Below are 17,175 nucleotides of genomic sequence, written 5' to 3' on the forward strand. Positions count from 1 at the left end.
ATGACCACATATTGGGGCTGATTACGATGGCGGTGAATCCACCACCGGCAGGCTGCCGGTGACGGGTTCACTGCCATCGTAAGGCCAATTACCGCCCGCCAGATTACGATGGCGGACGGTAAGCCCATCCGCCACAGGTCCGACAGAGGCAGTTGTTACGATTGGTGGTGGTGGTGGTGACTAGCAGGCACTGTCCACCAGATCAAGATTCTGGATCCCCGCCAGCCATTCCATGGTGGTTCAACCGCCATGGAAAGGCTGGTGGGGATGTACTTTGGGGGCACGTTGTGGGACCCCTTTGTGCAGCGACAGTTGGTGTGTTCACTTGCGGGGCACCTGTGGTTCCCCCCCACATTTCCCTGCACCAAGTGGCAGGCACCGCATTGTGCCTACCACGTAGTGCAGATAAATGTAAATAGTGTTTTTTCAACTATGCGGCGGGTGCTGCAGCCAGCAGCACCCGCCGCAATGTTAAACAGGCCGTTTGCGGCCTCCGTGGTGGCAGTCGCATCCTAATTTTATTTGCGGGACCGCCGCCTTATAGGCGGGCGGTCCCCATCCCCAGGAAGATGGTGGACGGACTGAAGTCCGCCTGCCATCGTAATGACCCCCAATGTCCCCACCTCTTTCTTTATTGAGTGCACAGAACTGGCCCTGTGTAGAAATGTCTTTATATTTGAGAATCAATTTTATGAGCAAGTTGAAGGTGGCACAATGGCAGCAGTTTTTTGCCCAGACATTGCCAATATCTATGTCTCTAACTTTGAAACAACATTTATTGATTGCATTGGTAATCCATATCGACAACATATCAGCAATTGGATAAGATATATCAACGACATCCTCCTAATCTGGAAGAGAAATGTTGAAAGTTTACTGGAGTTCCATAACTGGCTGAACAGTTTAAATCCCAATCTATTATTCACCATTGAATACAACAACTGTATGATAGATATTTTGGACATTGCAGTTAAAACTGAAGATGGTCGATTGTACACAGCCCTATTCACAAAACCAACTGCAAGAAATACACTTCTCGAATATGATATTCATCATCCCCAGGCCTTAAAAGACAATTTATCGTTTGGCAATTTTCTCCTGTTGCGGAGAAACTGTTTCAAAAATGTAGATTACTTTTTAGAAGCACATAAACTACAAGCAAGAGGGTATGCCATCAAATTGCCAAGGAGGTCAATGAATTGGAATGGTACTCCAACAGAGAAGCCCTTCTTAACAACAAAGATCGACCCAGAAATGCACGATTAGTATGGTATCTACCTTTTGTCCCTTGTCCAACATAATCAAACAGATAATTGGCAAACATTGGGGTCTCCTGAAAGGCCTCCCAGAACTCAAAGATAACCCACTTTTTGCCTTTAAGAGAGCTTTGAATATCAGAAATAGACTCGTCAGGGCATATGATGAACCCAGACCTTCAAATACACAGAACTTGGCAACAACTGACCCGAATTGTAGGTCACATCAAATGCAACAACTGTGTTGCATGCAGCATAACTAAAACTACAAACATTTTTAAACATTAGTGGACTGAGATTTGGAATAAAGCAGTTCACCAATTGCATCACATAGAATGTTATATATTGTATTGAATACCCTTGTGGTCTCGCCTATATTGGCAAAATAAAACATCAAATAAAGAAACGCATAATTCAACACCAGTCTAGAATTCGATGCAAGGTTTGACATGCCCCACTAGTGGACCACCGTAGTCAACAAAAGCACTCAGAGAAGGACATAGTATGGTGGGTCATAGACATTTTTAAACCTTCAAAAAGGTCAACCAACATAGACTGTGTACTGACAGTGAAAGAAAATTGGTGGATTTGTAAGACAGATAATGTTAACAAAGGTCTTAAATTGGCTGTTGAATGGCACATTTTAGCATCTGTGTGTTAAGGCTCTTCCTGTTGTGTAGTTTTATATCTTTTATACTTCCCCTGTAAAGAGCTAACTGATATACACTTATCAGAGGTCATGAAATAATGTCTAACACCCCCCGTGAAGAGCTAAGTGATATATACATATCAGAGACAATTAAAACATGTTTGACATTATTTGCGTCTTGTAATGCTAAGGCCCTTTGTCAAGTGGTTATTAGCATTTGCTGTTTACTTGTCCATAGTGCATCAAGCACCGTTTTTTGGCTTGTTTACAACCTGCATCATTCACTCAGTTTTAAATTGGAGACTCAAATGATACTGTATTGACCAGCTTGCATTTTGGATGCCCTACTGATGTGTTAGTTATCTTTATTTTCATGTTGTTTTCCATATTGATTGATATGCTTTGCATCTGGTTGAGTCACTAGCATTGTATATCCTGAAATGCATTTTTGACTGTCAGTCATTGCTTTTATGTTTTATCATCTATGACCATGCATTTCTTTATCCATTTTTTTTCTTCTAAATAGTCTTTATTCATTTTCATTCCATAACAATCTACCCGAACCCCCACCCCTCCCACCCACCCCACAGACAGATAAAAACTTCAATTCATCAAACATAAATAATCAAATACATTACATTAAATAATTTCATGATTATATAAATACATATCCCAATAAATGTCAATACAGTACAACCCACACTAAGACAAACCCTATATGGCTCCATCAGAATCCTAAAGTGACCCGTGCAATCCTTCTCATTACTATATAAAGGCCATACTTCACCCAGAGACAACAAGGGGAAATAATAACGTAAAATCTATTCTGCTCCGCTTTGGCCTCGAATCCACTCAATCAGGGAATCCCATATTCTCATGCCTTTCCGGCATGAATGGCTCCCTTTCCGCTTATATATGGCTATTTTCAAACTATACATCGCTAGATGCCTGGCCAATCATTTCTGAAATGTTGGCAGTCTAGAATCCAGCCAGGCAGAAGCAATACACAGCCTTAAAACCGCCATTGAGGAAATCAATTCATGTCCCTTCCTAATCAAATCTAACTCCGATATCCCCAACAAAATGACATCATTAGATAATGTTACTTTTGTTTTTAAAACCTCAGATACAAATTTTGATATATCCTTAATTAGGTTTTGCAAAACATTACAAGATGCAAAAATGTGAATAATGTCTGCATTATAGAGAACACATTGTGGGCAGAATGTTCCCTTTCCAACCCCCAATTTTGCTATCTTTTCGGGAGTGTAATATAAAAAAGCAAGTCTTGTAGAACAGTGCTTGTAGCCTAGCTAACATTAAAATAGATTGTGACAGCTCATACGCATACATAAATGTATTATCTGTAACCCCCACTTTCATCTGCCATTTTTGGGAGCATTTATCCATATCATTGTGAATAACTAAATTAAGATAACCATAAATCTTCCCAATAGGGATTGCTTTATCTTTTACTATTCTCTCAATGGTTCCCACTCTCTCAAACTTAGCCCGTCCACCTCCTTTCCATAAAAGAAAATCCCTGACTTGAAGAAACTTAAAGAAATCCCTCCATTCAAGATTGTATTCCTTTTTCATTTCATCAAAGGAGTAAAACCCTGACAGGGAGAAAAAACAGCCAATCTGATCAATTCCTACCCTAGTCCATTTTTCCATATAGTAATCTCCCAAAAACTCGGGTAGATTGTGATAATTAGATATGGGTATATAAAAGGAAAGCCTACCAATTCTCAGAATTCTGGGTAAAGCACTCCACACTTTAAAAACACTAAAGAGAGTCTTAAAGTGACTTTTTTTTATAATAGCTGTCATGTAGTTGTCGCCAAAGACATCCTCCGGCCTCTTTCCCCATCATGAGTTCAAATGGAGATGGAACCTTGTCCGTTCGTATGTTATCAAGATTCGCCCTTAACAACTCACAGTTATAAATCAGTGTGGTAGCTCAATAGTATAGTTTCAAATTCGGGAGAGCCAATCCTCCCCTCTCCTTGATAGGGAGAGAAACCTAAGGGCTCGTCGAGAGTGAGCCCATATAAACCGGGAGAATATATTTTCCAATATTTTAAACCATTGGGGAGTAAATTCCAGACATATGGCTCTAACAAGATATAGAATTTTGGGGAAATAGAGCATCTTTATTACATTACACCTGCCACCTATAGATAGGTGTAAATTATTTAACCTAGCAAGGTCTTTTTTTTCCCTCTTACTTTCTAATCTACAGATAAATTGATCGATAAACACTGCGAGTCATAGAGGGGAACATGGACAACCCTGACTGGTTCCACGAGAGATTAAAATGTTTTTCGGAGAGAGTACCATTCACCATTACCCCAGCCTTTGTTTCAACATATAACGTTTTGACTGCCTGAATAAAACCATCCCAATACTAAATCTAGACATTGCAATCCAGAGATATTGCCAGGAGACCCTATCAAAGGCTTTCTCTGCGTCCAGTAGGATAGGAGCTATAGGCTCTCCTGCAGAAGTGGTAACATCAAATAGTAATATAACTCTACGGATATGATCGATTGTAGACCTCCCGGGAATAAACTTGTGTTGGCGCACTGAGATAATCTTATGGATTATAGGTGTGAGTTGCATAGCCAACCAGTTTGAATACATTTTTGAGTCACCATTTATCAGGGTTATCGGGCAGTATGAACCCAATTCCAGAGACTATTTGTTCTTTTTTTTTAAAAAACATGATTTTAGCTGATGACCATGAGTCAGGGGGTCATCCACCATATAAAATATGTAAGAATTATTCACTTATAATTTCTCCCAACGGAGGGAAAAAAGTGAGATAAAATTAATTTGGGATGACGTCTGTCCCGGCTGCTTTCCCCCTTGCTAGGTTATTCAGGGACAATAAGATCTCAACCCATTGGGGAGAGTTATCTAAGCTTTCCTGGTTCTCCTTGGAAAACTTTGAATATGGAAGTGAGTTGAGATGTTCCATAATATTGCTCTGTTCAATCCCGGTACTAGCCGTATATAGGGTTTGGTAATACCCCGTGAGCGCAACCTTAATCAGGTCTGGATCGGTAATCTGCCCTAAATCAGGATCTTACATTTTTCGTATTAGATTAGATGTTATTTGTTGCCTAGTTAGTACTGCCAGATGATGACGATCTGTTCGCTGAGCTCATACACTGCTTCTTTTTTGAGTTATTAATTTACTCATTGCCTTATCCACCAAGATGTCAAAAATAGCAGCTTTGGCTATCGCCACCCATTGGTGTTATACCTCCAAATCCCCCCCCCCCATGAACAGCCCTTACTAAATCCTCTTCAGCCACCACTAAATTATCCTGTAGATACTTAAATTGTTTGCTTGACGCGTTTGCTATAATTTAGGCAGTATCTCAATGTCTCCCCCCGGATACCCGCTTTCATGGCGTCCCACACCATCTCAATTGATGTACTCCCCAAATTATCTACCAGAAACATAGGAATCCATTGCCTCATGTGTTTGCAATATTCTTCATTTAATAATAGCATTCTCTCCACCTCTAAATCAAGGGCAAGCGGGTTGTGGTGTGATAAAACCTGTGGTAGCTTCTCTATGCGGCATTTCGAGTTCAATGTATTAGACACAAACATGTAATCAAGTCTATCATGGGTCATATGCAGATTAGAAAAATAAGTAAATCCTGAATCGTTCAGTTTTAGTATATGCCAACAATCAATAAAAACATGAGCCTGACATAAATTCTTCAATGCCTGAAACACCTTCAGTTTCCTGCCCATATACCCCCACTCTGCTTCCAGAGACCAATCACCTGGTAAATGGATATTACAATCCCCACACAGGATAAGTGTGAGTGACCAATGGGCAAGCTCACTAGAAATGGTGTCAAGCACACAGGGGTTATCACTATTACTCCCATATAATGTACATAGTGTCAGTTTCTCTCCCAAACCTAGTTGGCACTCCGTGATAACCCACTGTCCAAATTTTCTGAGCGTGACTGTGTAAATTGGATCCTACTTCCTTTGGCCAGTATGGCTATGCTCCAGACCCTGGCCCCCTGTGTTGTTGCACTAATTAACCTACACCCCAGTGATTTTAATACATTTTAATAAATGCAATTGTGACCCTTCAATATGCGTTTCCTGCAGATAGTGAGGGTTCAGCCAATTTTCCATCATTTGTTTGTTCCGGTTCTCCCCCCAGGTTCCCAGTTGATAGCTTTTTCTTTTCACTTGCGGCTTCTGGGGTTAGCAATTGCATAGCTGAGTAATCCCATCCCATTTCCTCCAAAGTCTCGTTGTCATAAGTCTCCATACCACCCGGGCCCTTCTTGTTAACTTTTTTCCCAGATGACCATTTGGGCTTCTTGGTGGATGGCTTGGGGATGAGTACATTCTCTTGAAAGCTACTATTACTTGAAGGGGAGGTCCCACCATCGCTTATTGCTGAGTCACTTGTGTCAGATACCTCTGAATACTCGGTCAAGGAGAATAATTTTTCCGTAGGGTCTGGGGACAGACATCCCGCCTCAGTTGTCTTTTTTAGGTTCGCCCCCGCTAGATGCACGGGGTCTGTCCTGAATTGTTATATCCGGTGTCAAATCAACCATCTTATTGACTGGCATATCAGAGAGCATACCGGGAGAGCAGCCATCACTAGTCGCTGTTTTCACCACCAAAATGGTATGTAGGGGTGCCTCTAGAATGGTAATGTCACTATTTACCGATCAGGGGCTCACACTTTTAGCTAATAAATTCTCGGATTCCTCTCCTTGATCTCTAGATATAGCAGTATGGACAAGCTCGCCCACTGATTCGTCGCCTCCATTTTTAGGATCCTCATGCCCATCATTTACTTTTTTCCCAGTCTCTTGTGGAGAGAAAATCCTCAGAATAGAAGGTTGCGACCCCCCCACATGGCTGCAAACACTGAGATATAGTTTTTGTATGTGATTCTATTTCCCTCCCTGGCTTGTCTCCCTTACCAGCACAAACTTCTCCTTTCTTGCTACCTGATTTAGAGTCCGTACATTCATGTAGTGTTTGAAGAGTAGAAGTAGTGGGGTCGCCGTTCGTAGTTTCCCCTTACTATGAGTAGTCCTTTTCCCTGAGCACAGTTACAGTCCGTGGTCGTCCAGGGAAAGCCGAAGCCTTATCCGTGAGCGGCCCCTGCCGCTGCCGTCAATAACACCTATGTGAGAACCTCCCAGTAGCCGCAGATGGATCCAATCCTCCCGCAACAAAAGCACACCCAGCGCCCGACTCGCCGCTCAGCAGGGAAACTCCTGCAGAAATCTCCAATCCAGCCACAACTCCACTCCCTAATTCAAGAGAATTCAACCGGGAGCGGAGAGAGGTAAGCGGTGGCCTCACTCACGCCATCTTGCAGATGCACCTCTTTATCCATTTTCAAAGTTAAACAAAATATTACAATCTACTTACTATCTATTTACTATCTATACTAACTCTATGTGTTACAATTTAAGATGTCCGACATGTTCTTGGCTGCCCCCACACATCCCTATCATTACCTAATTTCTGGTCTTTCTCACGGCTTCCAACTCCTTGTCGAATTCACATGGAGACCGCTGATGGTTGGTGTGGCACTGCCTTTTCAAGTAAGAAGTTATTCATTTGTGTTTGAGCACAAATTTTCATTGGCATAAGTTTATTGTGGTTTCTAATGTGATTACGGCCACATTTGCTTTTCATTTTTTCAGATAACGCCATCATTTAAAAATGTTTGTTGCTTGATGATGCCACTATCATTCGGCATACAAGTAAGCTTGCCTTCCCTTTATCGTTGTTGCCAACTATCTGCCATGGCAGCTACATTAAGGAAGCCTTTATTACCCAGCTAGGTGTTTGATCTAACACTATTTATGCTTTAGACTCTGCAATGCTGTTTTATAGTGTCTATATTTCTCCTTGGTCAATACGACAAATACCCTTGCCGCGTGATTTTTGTGTTTAGCCACTTATTACATACCTGCCAATATATATGATCTGTTTTTTAACTCATCATTTTAAAGTGTTTGAATTTGTATCATTAGTGCCAGAGACTCAAGTGATGCTAGTGTTTGTATCCCTCTGTCCATTATTTATACTTGTGCCACATCACGTTGGCTCACGGACTGTTTGTACTTGCGGTACCTTCTAGGCCGTGATATTGAGTCGCTGGATCTACCTTGAAACCCTCCTACTATTGGTAGGTTTTAGGTATCATCTAATCACCTATAGATTTAGACACAATCTTCTAATGTTCTTAGACGTGGTCTGTTACTATTGATCCCTTTATAAGTCTCTTCAACTAAGCAATGTTAGGGGCACTTTAGGCTCTCGCAAAATGATGTTCCACCCAACATGGTTTGTTTTTGTCATTGTACTTTTTAGATTCCGCAACTTAACTGCGAGAACTCTTTCTTTTGAACTGTTTGACTCATGGATTAGTAAAATTTTTATATTTTTATAGACTCACTTTTTAAGCTGTCTTTTCTGCTCTAACTGAGGTTAGTTGTACTCTCTATTGCACTCATATTGGTACCATGGTTTGTCAGAGTCTATTCTCATCCTTTCTAGTATAAACTCACTATTCACTTTTTCCAGGTGTATATATTCCATTCTAATTAAATATTTATAGTTGTTCTTTTGAATGTTATTTCCAGAGGGGTCTTGGATCCTCACATGAAATGTCTTGTCCTGAATATGGTCTCACAGATATGCTTTAGAAAAGACCGAAATGTCAACGCCCTAACACATTTTCCTTTTAGATTCTGTTAAAATGTAATCTGGGAGATTTTGTTCCTATGTTTAGGACAATCTCCATACTGTATTTTATTTGAAATGGGTTATTGTGGATTAACAACTAGCGAAACCTAACTGTGAAGGATTTTTCAGTTGTTCTCAATGCTCTTTAGGTATTGTTTTGTTTTGAACAGGCCTGGGCGTAGTTCGTGGAGTTTCGCTATGCGGAACACCGCGAAGTAACAACAAAACTCAGCAGAGTTCCGCAAGTGGCAGAGTGCAGTGTGAACTGCTGTTCACACTGATCTTTCTGCCATTTGCCAACTTACTGTTCCCAAGCACGAAGGGGGAAAAAACTCTGCTGCACTATGCAGAGCGGAGTTTTGTGCACTCCACGAGCTCCGTGGAGGGCAGAGTGCAGAAAACTCTGCAAACTCCACATACGGACTGGAGTTTACTGCCCACGCCTAGTTTTGAACCCCTAATGAAACTATAATTCTTTGAGGGAAATATATTGAATTAAGAAATAAACCCGCCTATATTGCCTGATTCTTTTCTTGAAATAAATAGACTATTGTGCTTTGAATTGGTTTCTCAATGTCATGATTAGACATTTTGTAAGTAATTAGAGAATTCTGCCTAAATATACTTTGAAATACATCCCTTGTAGGCATCATTACCTGACAATTGGTGAACCAAGTCCACAAGGGTATACTGGGTCCCCCATTTCTATATAAACTTTCTAAAAGTTGCATTTCCAGAATAGTGACTTAAATTCTGACTTTACCATTAAAGAGTTTTTTAAATTATGATTCCTCAGACACCAAATACAATATTCCTACCTGCTCCTAATATAAAGTTATCATTTATTAAATGTAATAAGGTTACCCAATGGACTCCTATGGGAGAGATTGGCCTTGCAATAATGAAAAACAAATTTGCAGGTTTTTCACTAACAAGACATGTAAAATTTAAAAGTACATGTTCAACATTTTAAATACAATGCACCCTGCCCTATGAGCGGATTAGGTCCTATCCTAGGACCTTATGTGTACTAAAACTGAAGGTTTAAGCCTGGCAAAAGGTTTCTTTTTCCAACTCAAAATAGCAGTTTGAAACTGCCAACAAAGGCTGCAATGGCAGGCCTGAGTCATGTTTGTAAAGAATATGCAAGTGGGTGGTACAATAAGTGCTACAGGCTCACTAGTAGCATTCAATTCACCAGCCCTAGGTATATGGAGTACGGCTTTACTAGGGACTTACACGTAAATTAAATTTTGGTGTAAGTCAATTTTACCATGTTTAAAGGAGAGACTGCATGCACATCAGCACTGGTTAGCAGTCATAAAGTGCACAGAGTCCTAAAAGTCCACAAAACGTGTGCAGACAACAAGAGTGATAAAGGCAAAAAGGTTGGAGGTGACCATGCAGAGAAGGTCAAGTCCACCAATGATATTCTTGTGGAATGCTAAACAGACCATTATTTCATTACAACTGTTACTTAGGGCATGTTTTTGCATTGGCGTGGACAAGAAGCAATTGCTGCACTGCCCAGATCCAGTGACCAATACATTTAGAAAGTATCCATTTTTGCTGTGTTACAGCTTGTTTAGAATTTAAGAAAAATGCTAACTATGACTGCTGTGCATAGTGTCTCAAATATCATATGGAAGAAATTATGTTTAAGCGTCCTCCCCAGCCCAGGAGCATGCAAATGAAAATGCCACAGATGGAGCTCTGTAACAGAAGGCTGTATTACTCAGCATATGATCACACTCTGCACGCATTGCATCATAACTTTCATAAATACACATTAACACCCCCCAACAGACTAAGTAATTCCTGTTTAGAGTCCGCCCAGAAACACAAGGGTCCTAGCGTGCATAATATCTAAGACACTACATCTCCCCATTGTTAAATAAAAAGTACAGACAACATTAGCATCATAGTTCCTCAATGTGTCTCTGAGGCACTCGCACTGGCCTGCCAACTCAGGTTATATGAGGTAGCTTAGATGCATCTTGATTAGGCACCGATGTAATAGACTCATATGTTTGATCTGGACATTCAGGAGGGGCCACCTGGCTCTTGATCTCAGGAGCTGACGAACATTGAGGTACATGTTTAAAGTGTGACGAGTCCCATGTGATGGATTTTCTGGGAAGATGCACTGTCATAATTTTTCCTTTGCACATTACAACTCTTAAAGGGTCAACAGCAATCAGGGTGCCTGTTTTCCACTTCGGTTTGTGTTTGACCAGTACCCAGTCGCCCTTATCAAAGACTGCTACCTGGGCGCATCAGCTCTGATCAGCATATGTTTTCATTTTGCACTTTTGAAAAGTGCATGTGACATGAACCTTAACGGCATTCATTGATTGTCCAATGTCCATTGTGGTAGTTTAGTTCTGATGGCTCTCCCATATAACAAGGTGGCTGAACTCTTCCATTTTGTGGAGTTAGGAGTTGATCGATAGGCATGCAGGGCTTGATACATGGCTTGGTTTATATTGATTCCCTCCATTGATGTTCGTCCTTCTACCCTCTTGAGGGTGCCCATAAATCATTTAATTACACCATTGGCTTAGGGCCAGAGAGTTGTACTCTTTTGATGCCTGACATCGAGTTGAACAAGAAACTCCTTGAGTTCTTTGCTATTGAAAGGTGGGCCATTATCAAATTTGAGAAGAGTGTGTGCATCTATTTTGTGCTTATGCTTGCTTTTCATGTTCAATGCTGATTTATTACGGGCTGTTCCTCCTTTCACCTGAGCAGCTTGTCGTCTCCTCATTCTTCTACCCTTGCAGCCATTAGCATTTTTTCTAAACTGAGTGTCTCTCTCAAAATGAGTTTCCTAAAGGAACCTTCGAGACAATCATCAATGACTCTGAGATGCATGTTTTTTTATCATTAAAGTCACAGAACTTACAATGTTTGATAAGTGCATAAAGTCTGCCAAAAGGCTAATCCATCGCTTCACCAGCCTGTTGTCATGTCTGGTTGAAGATTTACCTTTCATAGTTGACATTAAGCATCAGATTGAACTTGGCTTCCAATGCTTCTTTTAACTTTTGGCATGACAGTGCATCAGTTTATGAGACTTTCTTTAGCACTTCATTCACTTCATCACTGTCAAGGTTTTTCAAATATTTAATGAATTTCTTATTGTCTTTTTCTTCTAGTGCATCTATGAAGTAATGAAACATTTGCATTCATGCAGGCTACCTGGCTCCGATGTTCTGTTTCTTCGCTGTGGTGGCTTCAAGAATGTGGCTGCATTCTAATTTTGAGCTCCCTTCTGTCGCCATTGAGAGCATGTGCTGTTCTGGCAGTGTTCTTCACACAAAGCAGGACAGGCAACCTCTTCGTACAACACCCCTGTTGCTTGGGCCTGGTCGTCTCGTTTAATTTTGAGTTCGTATAGCACTTAACTCGCTTGTGCCGGCAGGCAAGTTTCTGCTTTTGTACTTGGATGTCACTGCCCTTAGTGCTTATTTCATATGGATGATGGCTCTGTGTTATGGTGTGGAGTTGTCTCTCTTTTCTCAGCCTTACGAGCGGTTCAGAAAGGCTGCTTGAATGTGCTTCTCTGCAGGACCTTCAACTTCTTCGATGGCTGTTTATGGGCTGGAGTTGGGGTATGACTCCACATATGCCACCCACATACTGCTTTGCATCCAGTCCGGGTGCACATGGAATGCACAAGCAGTTTGCTGTTCCACTGCAAACTCTCAGGGAGAGAAGTCTTGCTTCTTAGGGACATGTATCCCTTACTTGTTGCCAGTTGTGGCGTCTTCCTCAGCCTGGGAGCATGAAATTGAATACGACATACTCTGTCTTTATTCCTCAGAATAAGATCACACTCCGCACGCATTGCATCATAGCTTTTATAACCACATCTTAACACCTCCCAGCAGACTACGTAATTCCTGTTTAGACTCTTCCCAAAACCGCAAGAGTCCCAAAGCGCATAATATCAAAGATAATACACTCTGCGCTAACAATATCCAATGAAACACCAACAAGACAAACATGAGCAAATAGTGGTTTCTTCAGCTTAATACCTTGCCACCCAGCTCATCATAAAATGGTGTCAGATAATGAAGTGAAATGCTAAAACTATGGCAACCATCTCCATACCTAGGCAAACAACATAAAAAAGATGCAATTTTGTGACAAACGTTTCAGAAGTATGTTCAAGGGTTTGAGACACTGGGAGGCATTCATTGCAGGGGACAAGATAAGTCTTGGCATTTACCTTGTTTTGCCTCGTCTGTGGAAGGGGTAGCATCTAAACCCAAATATTTAACGTTAAAATAAATGTTAGGAGGCGATTAGACCTAGGATTACTAAAACTAGCACTAACAGCTTGTGCATCCCTTTTAACACGTGCTCCCTTAAAGAGCTGAGCAGGCCTGGGCATAGTTCACGGAGTTTTGCTACGCGGAACTTCGGGAAGTTGCAAAAAAACTGCACGAAGTTCCGCAAGTGGCTGAGTGCAGTGCGAACTGCAGTTTCTGCTGGTATTCCTGCTGCTCGGGTAGAAATTCTACCCGAGAGGCAGATCGTGCTCGCGAACTTAGCATTCGCACTGGTGAAATATCCGTTCATGCTCGCGAACTTACTGTTCGCGATCGCGAGCGGGGAAAAAACTCCGCCGCACATCGTGAAGCAGAGTTTTCTGCACTCCGTGGAGTGCAGAAAACTCCGCAAACGGAGAGAAGTTCATCGCCCAGGCCTAGAGCTGAGAGTACATTTCACTTATTCTGGGTTTGACCAGGCAATTACCATCAGCTTATGGCTGTTGCAAACTACCTATGAAAACATTGTGCAATGGGTATTAACGTATGCAAAGCAGGTGTAAAATAACATTTGTGGACATCTACCTCCATTTCTTGCACCAGGGCGTTAATTGGGTGCCATTGTTATTTCTGCTCTTTGGTTTTGCACAAATTATGGGTCCAAATAACCAATACAAATGGAATGATGAGCAAAAATCCGAATGTCAAACCCTTTTGACCCACAAAAGGCAGTCACTTTTGTGGGTCATGCTTGCAAGAAGAGCCTATATGTATCCTAAAATGGTTGATTTTCGCTTTACCTTTATGAAGTGAAAAAGTGTGAATGTACCTGACTCTTGGATTTTATATTTCTCTGTTAAAGTATTTGACAAAGTCTTGCAAAGCCCCAAAAGACAGTAGGCTGGTGCTACATGAAAGTCCTCTATAAATGCTATTAATAATACAATGTCAGGGGAATCAAATGGATATCTATACTAGGTGTGCTTCAAGTTCAATGTTCCGCATGATAATCCTTCGGGAAAACGACACATAATTAACATGTACCAGACCATTCCTTGGGCAATTTGAAGTAGTCATGCTCTCCAGAAACAAAATAAACTCCAGGAATAACGGGATCTTGTCCTCCCAAGAACAGAAGCCAAACTCCTACATATTCACAAAATTTGGTCACAATCACTTTTACCCATAAACTTAGTGTTAAGGAATGATTTTTCTTTACTCACACATAATTTCCCTTTATGTTGCCAAAAGACAAGTAATGCAGGCATAACTCTTGTCTCTATGTTTTTCTTCTTCGTCCTACCGTCCTTGATATCTCTGATCCCATCCTGTTTCCCCCTTTCATCCATTGCTCTCTTCCTGTCTTCTGTCAAATCCACTAAAGAATTCTGAACCTCAGTTAAAGAACATATCAAATTGTTCCTACGAGCTTAAGCTTTTGCACAGTGTCATTTCGGTCTAAGGAAACGGTTAACTGTATCCATTGTCTGAGCATGAAAACTAATGATAATTCATTTTAATCTGTTCCATTACAAGGTAAAGTCAAAACGCAGCTCAGCCACAAGTCTAAATTCACAGAGGTACAACTAGAATTGCACTTTTATTCTACAAGTATCTAAGTTCTTTCTCTCTCTCTCATTTGCAGCAAAGCATATCCATGCTAGGGATGAGTACCTTCAACATGGCACGCTAGCTCTTTTTGATCTCCTGAGTACAGGTTGTTCACCTTCACTGTCATGCAGGCCAGAATCTGTGCTATCCTCCAGGAAAGTACTCAATACTGTCTCAGTAAGCAGTCTTAATCTTTCTCCTTCTTGTCTTCTCAGCCAACGGTCCTCAATTTCTATTTGGCATAACACAGCACTGGGCCCTTCCTCAGTGTCTGAATCTGGCTCAGGTAGTGGTTTAGCCAAGTCTTCTCAACTGTCAGTCCAACAAGACCCCCCTCAGGCAGAGGATGTGCTGTCACAGGGCCTTGCAGAGTCTCAGTTTTCTGTGCATTGTCTTCTTGCTTTCCCTCAGTTGTGGGTTGCACTTTAAGTACGGTACTGTCACATCATCAAGAGGACACGCCACTCTATGAGTGTGGGCTGCATGAATCCAGTTGGGAAGACCCCCACACCTAACAGGAATATTCATCACTAGGATGATCTGGTACGGTCCATACCATCCATACACTTTTTATGAACGTGTTTCTTCACCAAGATATAGTCACCAGGATTGAGGTCATGGCACTGCTCCAAACATGGGAAGGTGGCAACAGCTTCAATCTGGTGGGACGCAGAATAGACCACGTCAGCTAGTCTCTTGCAGTAGAGAAGTGTGGCTCAATGGTTAGAGCGGCAGATCTCGATGCAAAGCACTGGTCCGGGACCAGGGTTCGATTCCCGCCGCGGCAGGGTCTCGGGCTATAAATTCCTCGGACCGGATATTCTCGCCTCAGTGCCTATTCTAGTCATGGGTCCCACGCTGCAACTCTGGGCAATAGCTTGCTTAATCTCCACAACGGCCCCAACAGCGCTGGGATGCCTGGCTTCACCATGGGGGTGCCCAGGAGTGGACACTTTACATGGAAAGCCAGGAAGGGTTCCTTCAGCGGTATGAGTACAGCACTGAGATACCCCTAGGGGTGATTCGGTGCTATATAAGTACATACACATTTACACATACCATCTGTAATATTTACAAGCATAATTTTGGGGCACTACAGGCAGTGTCATTGATCTCCCCATGATTATCTCATATGGGGACAATCCTGTTTTTCTATCAGGAACACTGCAAAGACTCATCAGCACAAGAGGCAAAGCGTCTGGCCACTTCAGAGATATTGATGCACACACATTGGCTTTCAATGTCCCATTCACCTATTTCACACTGCCAGAAGCCTCTGGCCAATAACTGCAATGCAATCTCTGCTCCACTTGCAACACAGTACACAACATTTTTGGAACCTCATTATTGAAATGAGTCCCTTGGTCTGACTCCAGTGAAGTCGGGATACCGAAACTTGGCATAAGCTCCTTGAACAAAAAGGTAGCTACTACGATACAGTAATTTCTTCTGGTCAGGTAGGCTTCAACCTAATGCGAGTAGATGTATACAGTCACCAGGACATATATTTCAGCCCATTACACACAGGCATTTCGATAAAGTCCATCTGCATTCTGTTGAATGGCCCTCTTGATCTTCCTATATGACTCAATGTCACTGGAGATCTTTTCCCTACATTCATCTGTTGACCCACAACACATGGCACAATCCTTCAGTCATCAATCAAAATCGTTGATTAAACCTATGCTATCTAAACAACCTGACTATGGCATCCCTACCAATAGGCGCCGGTCCATGAAAATGTCTTGCCATTGGGGACAGCATGCTGTCTGGCAACATTGGTCTGCCATCCACTGAAATCCATTTATCATCATCTCTGTTTACTCGTCCTGCTCTAATCCAACATGGACGTTCTGCTTCTGACACTTCCTCCTGCAATCTCGTAAGTTCTTCCCAGGTACCAGTAGTTGACAACAGTAGGCCATAGTTGGTCCCACCTTCTTATTCATCTGTTGAATGATCGTAACCCATGAGCACAGTATCGGGCGGCCTCAACTGCATAATGGTTGCCCACTGTCACATAATCATCAACACTGCGATGAGTGGGACACTTCACAACTGCAATTTTTGCAGGCAGCTGTAGTGCTTCAAACAATCTCACAACATGTTCCCCGTTGCGGATCGGGAATCCAGATAATGTAATAAATCCTCATTGAGACGATAACTGTCCGAAGTCATGAACAACAATGCCATACTGATTATCTGTTTAAAATCACTCTCAGCTGTTCAGAGACACAGCAAGCCCTAGTAAGAGCTATCAGTTCAGCCACTTGCGCAGAGAACACCCCTTAAAGCCAGGAGGTTTCGACTACCCCGAGAATGTGCAGACTGCGTATGCAGTTCTCAAGCTTCCTTCACTGTCTCTTAAACATGACACACTCACAAACAGTATTTAATCAGACTCTACCAGTGGTCATCTTGTATATCTAGTCCTGGCTTGGTGGATAGTTCAGTGACATCGAGACAATCATGCTCAATCATTTTAATTCTCTGGGAGAGGCAGTAAGGTGGCAGGATTTAAGGTAGCACATCTATTAAGGGTGAATTTTTACAGCAGCAAGTATAATCTGTTCATATTTTGTCAGGCGACTGTTGGGTAAGTGCTGTGTGAGGGTAC

This window comes from Triturus cristatus, chromosome 3_1 (genome assembly GCF_964204655.1).
Source record: "Triturus cristatus chromosome 3_1, aTriCri1.1, whole genome shotgun sequence".
Classification (NCBI taxonomy): domain Eukaryota; kingdom Metazoa; phylum Chordata; class Amphibia; order Caudata; family Salamandridae; genus Triturus; species Triturus cristatus.